This window comes from Rhipicephalus sanguineus, chromosome 1 (genome assembly GCF_013339695.2).
Source record: "Rhipicephalus sanguineus isolate Rsan-2018 chromosome 1, BIME_Rsan_1.4, whole genome shotgun sequence".
Taxonomy (NCBI): Eukaryota; Metazoa; Arthropoda; class Arachnida; order Ixodida; family Ixodidae; genus Rhipicephalus; species Rhipicephalus sanguineus.
In genome coordinates this window covers 67916263-67924570 of record NC_051176.1, presented here as the reverse complement: position 1 = coordinate 67924570, position 8308 = coordinate 67916263, and the positions used below count along the sequence as shown (strand labels likewise).

General features: G+C 48.9%; 1 non-coding gene across 1 annotated transcript; it reads left to right on the top strand.

The window, feature by feature from the left end:
* Window positions 1–7978: 7978 nt before the first annotated feature.
* On the top strand, window positions 7979–8050 carry Trnak-cuu (transfer RNA lysine (anticodon CUU)). The gene has a single exon. It is a non-coding gene; the product is annotated as a tRNA-Lys (tRNA).
* Window positions 8051–8308: the final 258 nt, after the last annotated feature.

The window sequence follows — 8308 nt, the reverse complement described above, 5'->3', positions numbered from 1 at the left end:
ATAGCAAGCACGTTAGAAAAACTAACACCAATAAATATCAGCACTCAAAGCTATTGCTGTTTCAGAAACTGCTTGAGCTTGAAAAGAAAAACAATATCTTTTCGTATAACAACTATATTTATTAGAAGGCGAGAAACACTTCGTTTTGAAATATTCGGTCCCTTTGCCGAGGACAAACGATGCGCGTCTACTTCCGGAAAGCTCGCCGCTCACCGCTTGACGATTGGCTGTCGTCTTCCTCTCGGCGGAAGAGAGCTGCGGACCGCCCACTTTTGTGACGTAACACCACCAGAACGAACGCGGAACGAACAGAGATCTCCGATACCCCCCGAGCTATCAGCAGCGTTTCTGGAACAGACAACGTCGCGGTCGCACTTCTCGCTACCGATAAGCCTAGACGTCACGAGCCTCTGCGGAGAGCGCGTTTTGCTGTCGAGCCGACTTGTAGAACAGAAGCTGCGTCGGCACCGTGCATGGCATCGTGGCTTACTCGGAACGCACGCGCGAGCGCTATTTATTCAGCGGAATAATTCTTGGTCTATATGGTTGCGACTTTATTGGCAGCCCCAAGATAGAGCTGCGCATGCTCTGACGCGCCGGCGATGCGATTGCCGGTGATAGACGCCCCCAAACCCTAGACTTTGGCGAAGTTTGGCGCAATTTTCGTCGATATTATCAGGATGGCGCAGTAAATACAATTTGGCGCACTTTGGCACAGTTGGCGCAGGAGTGGAATCACTGAATGAGTGTGTAAGAGAGAAACGCGGCAAATGCACTTCGTGCCATAAAATCATGGTGATCCGAAGAAACAAAGCCGGATGCGACAATATGGCGCCCTATGTGTTACTCTTTTGCACTCTTAGGCAAAAGCAGTGATGCTACCGAGGACTTCTGATTTGGAGCAATTTTTGGAGCAGCAAAATAATCTGTTTTGGAGCACTTTGGAGCAGCAAAATTTTCATCTTGGAGCACTTTGGAGCAGATAATTTTGCATCTGGGAGCACTTTGGAGCAGCGAATTCTACATCCTGGAGTGCAATACAGAAGCATATTGCATTAACATTCAAGCACCTGAGTATTATTATGGGGCTCCAGGGGTGGAAGCGGGCTTGACTGTTTTGGAGCAGCTCAGGGAGCAGGAATAATGCTGTTTTGGAGCAGCTTTGGAGCACCAAAATGTGTGTTTTGGAGCCATGCAAGTTAGTTTTGGAGCAGAATTCTATGATCAAATATCATTGTTCTTTTTTATTTCTGGTAAACACAAGAAATTCCAACGATTTTAGAAAACATTTAATACTGATGAACCAACCACACTTAACACAAATATATATATATATATATATATATATATATATATGCGCACACACACGCGCGCGTACGTGTTACCAAAACATCACAGCTGTGATAGAGCAATGACTCAGGAAAATGAGATAAGCGATGTTCTGAATAGCTACACTTGACTAGACTGACAAATGAAATACATTAAAGATAATGAACGTTTTTCATCAGCGGTGTTTTCGCACCGCGTTTGCCGGCTTGCTACATTTTCGTCAAAAGCCTACGCCGGTTTCAAAAAGTTCCTTCGAAATGCGCGGAGGTCAGTGCCGTCTGGAGGCATTGGGAGAAACCAAAGAAGCACGTGTCTGCACCCTAAACTCCGTTTGTCGGACGAGCGGGCGATGTGCCGCGCGAGGCGTTTTCTGTTCTACTTCGAGGAGGAAGACGCGGCGGCGCGATTTTGAGATGGCGTTCGTCAAAAGGACGCGCGCGACCCTTCGACCACGCGTCAGTCGCGCATGAAATCAAGCCATTCAGGACGCAACAGCGCGATTTCGCGAAGGCGTTCGTCAAAAAACACGCGCGTCCCTCCAAACGCGCGTAAATCGCGCCAAAAATTGCGCCATGCGGTTCGACCTTCTCCCTTCGAGTTCCCTTCCAAGATTTGTCAATTATTGGTGTCGCTTATATGCACGCAAATACGGTACTTGAGATGCGATGATACTAGATGTCGCAATCGCACAATTTCTATCCCGTGGTTCTGTTTTCGTACTACCTGACATTTGTCTTTTCAGTAATAAACGTTCCAAGTGTCTATCTTGTTCTTTTTTTGTATATTTCTTCACTCGCCACCTCATGAGCCAAACCACACGCAGCAACGGCGGCGACCGGCATGTCATGTAGTGCTGCGGATGGTACGAGCTACAGCGTACTCGACCACGAGCCGAGCGCAGGTTCTGACGAGCCAAAATCGAACGCGACCGATCGCACTAGCGATACTAAGCTCGTCCCTGCACGAGCGCGTTTACATGCTGCATTTATAACGTCTAAGGGCTTGTGTGCAATGCAACAAATTCTGCACATGGAGAGGCACGCTTTCACTAAAAAAAATGAGTTTCGGAAATGGTCCAACCGACTTGCACGGACCGAGGCCCTGTGAGTGGTTTCGCGGTTGGTAGTGGCTTCACTGACCGCAAGCAGATAAAACATTTTTTTTCTTTCTCATGAAGACTTGTGACACAAAATCCACATTACACACTCAGCTATACAGCGGTTTCCTTAATGCAAAATGTCTAAATAATGGTCGCGCGTTTACGTCCGCGGCGGCTGCTCGCACTATCCTCATGGCTTTACATCAAATTAAATATTCGCAGTAAATAGAACATTTTCGACAATTATGAATCGTCAACGCAGTTACTTTTGTTCATGTTCGCAATCCCAGGCCACGATAACCGCAACCGCCCCGTGCGCGCAGCGCACCAGAAAACTCCATTGCCGCGGCGTCACAATCGAAATATGGCCGCACAACTCACTTTCTTGTAGCTAGCTCCTGTACAGGCTCGCTAGCTTTTTTGTGCCTTCGACAACGTCACGAGAGCACGCCAAGTGATGTGATGATGATATAAGCTCGCATAGGCGTGCCATGACACGGATGACAGCGGCACATAAATGCACCAAACGTAGCCTCGGTGATCGGTTCCGGAAGCGCACTGGAGCCCATCGCGGAGGCCGTGCACCAAAGACCGCTTGGGAGCAGTTTCGGCGCAATAATGCGTTTTGGAGCAGGATGGCGCAGCAGAAGCGGATTGGCGCAGCGTGGCGCAAATGGCGCAGCGCTTCCAACCCTGCGGGCTCTTATGAAGGCTAGAAATATTTCGATTCATTGCAAACCTCATGGAAAAAATCATCTCAGGAGCATAGGCGTGCGCACAGGGGGGGGGGGGGGGGGGGGGGGCGTAATCACCTAAGAGGGGGGGGGGGCGCAGAATCTGCCCCGTACATTGACCCCTGCGATAGCAATTATATGGACACTCTCGGCGGATTTTTGCCGTCGCCGTTATTTTCCGTATAAAGTCCAAATTAATAACATCACCACGGGCATTCTAGCCGCGGGTAAAAGCTCGCGAGCGCTGGCGACGAACGCGGCTGAAGCGGAGATTAAACTAGCCGGCCGTCTGTCTCCGCCGCACGGACAGCGCATGAGATAACACCTTCCCGCGCGCGGGCCTGCCGTCGATTGCTCATCAAACAAAGAGGACACGCCCCGCCCGTCTTTCGAAGGAGCATGACGGGACGCCAGGGGAGCGGTAGGGGTGGGGGGACCGCATCCTTCGAAGGGCGCAGTCGCTTGCGCGCGCGCTATCTCGAGGCATCAGGAGACGGCTCGTAAACTTGCTGTGCTCTCAACGCTTACTTCGCGTTTAGAGAACTCAGAGCAAGAAAACGCTTCGGTTCCTGGAGGGGCCACATTCCCTTAAACCAGCGTTTTGTTGAGTTACGCGAGGTCGGATCCAAGAGAGTTAGCTGCTAGTCTTACTTCGTTTCACAATACAATTTTTTGGTATCGCATTCATTGCTTCGCTCTTAAGCGAAACTGAGTTTTTTTAACCGTTAGCTACTGACCCCCGAAAGCGAGGGGCGGACGTGTAACATGGCGTAGCCGCTTCACTGTGGGCCGTCAGCGACGGGCCCGCTACTGACAGCTGCGCATTTGCGGCTGCTCCGACCAGGAGATATGAGTTTACTAATGAGATGATTTTTAAAAAAGCACGCAAAAAATTCGAATTGGAACCCTAGCACGTGAGCTCGAAAGGGCAGTGCCTTTTAGGGGGTATTTACCGCAGAGTGATTACAAACTCTGACGTGCTGGCGGAAGGAATTACGAAAAAGCTGTTCTGGATGAAGATCCATGGATAAAGTATATCTGAGGAAAAGTGTCAACGCGTTTCCACCGTTCGCGTGCTCTTCCATAAACGCGAAGCAAGGAAAATTCGATATTGTCCCATATAGCTACTGCGACCGATCCCAGATTTCATTCCGCGATGTCCAAAAACAGAAGTGACAGACATTTTAGCGGCACTCATGTAGTTATTACTGAACATTGCTTTCCTTACGTGCCGTGCGACGCTTGAAACGAGCTATCAGCATCGTTTCTGGAACAGACGACATCCGCCGATGAATCGCCGTCGCACTTTCTCGCTACCGATAGGCCTAGACGTCACGAGCATCTGCGGAGAGCGCGTTTTGCTGTCGAGCCGACTTGCAGAACAGAAGCTGCGTCGGCACCGTGCATGGCATCGTGGCTTACTCGGAACGCGCGCGCGAGCGCTATTTATTCAGCGGAATAATTCTTGGTCCATGATTGCGACTTTACTGGCAGCCCCAAGATCGAACTGCACATGTTCTGACGCGCCGGCAGTGCGATTGCCGGTGATAGACGCCCCCAAACCCGACAATTTGGCGCAAATTTCGTCGATATTATCAGGATGGCGCAGTAAATACAATTTGGCGCACTTTGGCGCAGTTGGCGCAGGAGTGGAATCACTGCAAAAGTGTGGTAAAAAGGTGTGGGGATCGTCCGTTTGGGGACTAATGGGGCTGCCACAGCCATTAATCCCTCTAAGGACTAACGGCACCGGGTCTAACCCTTAGTCCCCAAGGAGCTAACTGTTAGTCCCCACACATTACCTGAATGGACTAACATTTAGTCCTCACATGTACACCTTACCGGGCAACTGTTGGTCCCCACAGAACCTCAATGGACTAACACTTAGTCCTCAATTTACACATTACCGCGCAACTGTTAGTCCCCGCAGTTGCACCTACACTCTAAGAAAAAAAAAGAGTATGCGTGACTCTTTTCGGAGACTTCTGACTTGCCACGTGTAGGACTCTCTTTAAATAGTCACGGTGACTCTCTTGGTGGGCCAGGGTCGGCTCGCTCTAGGAGTGTCCCCTGGCTCTCTAGGAAAATTGGAAAGACTCTCATCCCAAGGATCACGTTACCACTTATAGGGAGTCACATGACTCTTGCCGCTAACACTTCTACAGGGGTCAAGTGACCCACACCGAAGCGTTAAGCGACTGCACGAGTATTTTAAGCTACTCATTTGACCCTTGCTCTACTTTTGCGCGACTACTGTTGAAAATAGTGGAGTATTCATTTTAAGCAAGTCCAATAATACTTGCCGTTCTGCCCAGCGACTGCAAAAAAAGAATAGTTCAGTTTTAGCATTATTTTAACAAAACTCGTCAAACAACACATATTTTCCAGCAAAGTTATATAAAACGCGCGAAAAGATGGTCTGTAATTTCCAATTAGGAAGTTTGGGTATTCCTCATTTACATGCTTCTATGACTATAGCGAACTAAAATTTGTGACCGATGTGCATAGTGACATATGGTGCAATATAAACTGCAGAAATGGGCATCATGTTTCAATCTTTATTCCTTATGATTAAATATAAATCAAAAAGTGGTGACGGCTGGAGGCATCAGACTTGTGGCTTGATAGGTTGTCGCTCCTGTTCAGCGTGAGCACCATGAAAACGGTATCTGAATAGCAGAACGTAATATTATGATGAGAAAATGAAATTGCAGTAAAGGTTTGCAAAACCTACAAAATAAGTGGTTCACATAGACACAATGAAGGCTCACAACAAAACAACAAATGCAAACACGCATGGTAAGGAACCAAGTTTTTTGCCGTTATCGTGTAAAACACAACTTGCAAATAGTAGCTTTTGTAACACGTCACTTGGCGACAAACTTGCAGCACAAGATAATGTGAGCCTCTTTTAAACAAAAAACGAAATTGGTTTAGGCTCCTTTGCGTGGGTGCCACTCACCTCCTTTCCTACGTCGTCTTGTCCAACCAAAAAAAAATGCAGGACCGACTGCCTCATTGACAGGGCGAACGCCGCTGTTGATTTTCCCATCACGAGTGGTGAGGCGTCAGACCAGAGTGGCACCTTCGATTCCCCGAGTGTGGCTGTCAACTGGAGTGAAGAGGCGGAAGAAGTAATCCGGGATTCTGGGAATAACCAAAACACACACATTGATTATTTGTATTTAAAACCACCCTTTGTTCAACACACCGTTATTGTACACACATCTGCCACGAGTGTTTAGTTGAAATTTCGCAACGAAAACAAATTTTCACGTAAAAGGCAGCGGGAACCTCGTCTCGCAATAGGCACTCGCTATACACGAATGAAAGCAGTTCTTTTCTGAGAAATCGCTTCAAAATTTGGTTTTGCGCCGGCATATCCCGACACCCAAGCACACCCTCCGGCAGTCAGGGGCACGCCGTGAACGGTTACTGGCCGCATGTCTTACAAACGTAACCCATACTCAGAAAAACACATGCGAGTACGAGGGCCCGAACGACACCCAGCGCGTGCGGACGCCGTCTACGTCGAGATCAGACATGTCATATGCTAGAATTAGCACGCATAACTCGCACAATCACGTACACTCACCTTATTCTGTTATAGCGTCGTCGTCGCAGATGTTGGCAAACCATGAAAACAGCAAACAGAAACGAAGGAAAAAAGTGCACGGCGGCGGCCGCAACAACGGGCGCCGTCGAAAGTCTCTAGCTGTTTCGCCTTACCGGTGAGGCGTATCCCACTTGAATGACTACCGCGTAAGTTCTGTAAGCCACTGTACTATATCTGCACCTCAAACTACCGTCTTTAAGACAGCAAAAACCATTATATATAGTGCGTCTGAACGTTCTGTACACAGGCATTTTTTTTCACGTTCCCACGCGCGGAAGCACGCTGCACACTCGAGGTCGATGGAAATGTTATGATGAAGTAGACTAGAGTGCATCTCAAAACGACATCTTGCCCCTTCAGTAGTGCAGACGCAACGTGCGATCAGCAAGAAATGACCCTTGATAATTGTTTGCATCGCTTACTTATGGGAGCTTGTACAGCAACGCGCATAACGGTGGCAACTCGTTAACTGACAGCTTTAGTTGGGCATCCGCAACAGCCCCGCGGACACAGGCTGCTGTTGGAAATGGCTGGCAGATAACTTCCGCAGAGCTGTTGCAGACGCCCAGCTAAAGCTGCATAATTAGTACCTACGAAAACAGTACACTCACCGTTAACTGGCGCCTGTTGTCCGCAGCTCCATGAATATTCCGCCCTCGAAGCGTCACTTCGTGCACGGAGCCGGCGTCAACACCACCGAAGACGCGCATGAACATGAAACTGATGAAACTTCAAGACACGCAACCCGCACAACCAACGCAACCACGCAACGCATTCCAATAGACGAGGAGACTGAGACCACTGAGACGACTGAGAGAGGAGGCAGAAGCGGCGCGGCGCGCCACCCCGGCGCCGACCCCTTCTCCGTCGGCATGCAAGGCGCGACAACGGCGCCAAAGGGCAAGCGCGCGATATGTATGGCGTATACGGCGGCTCTTTTATCGCGTAAGCCAATCGAAACGCGCTTCAGGAGCGTCCAGTGACTCCTTCCGAAATGACAACTCTTTTTCTCTGCCTGTACCTTCCAAAAGGGGTCAGATGGACACCCGAAGAGAGTCACGGTTCCATGACCATCTTTTGGCTCTTTTTTTTTTTTTAGAGTGTAGCCGTACTTGCCGCCATGGCTGCGATCAGCGCTAACTAACACTCCTAGGTTTAAATGCACATATATACCCCATAAAAGTGGACGGGAGGATTACCGCCGCCGTAGCTCAGTGGTAGAGCATCGGACGCTTTATTCGAATGTCGCAGGTTCGGTCCCTGCCGGCGGCAAGTTATCTTTTTGTCCACTTTACTTCCTTCTCATTTATATTCTAATTATTACAAATAACGTCCCTTTACTTTCCTTGGCATTATTGTCTGTTAGTTCTCTTTAATACTGAATAAAAGTAGATACAGTAACATTATCTGATCTTTCAACCAGACTCTTGTAGCGAGGCCAGGTGACGATGTCCCTATTGGTGGAGTACAGGCACGTGGTGGCACTCGAACCGTCTCAACAAAATCCAGCGCACGAAAGTCTACGCCCTA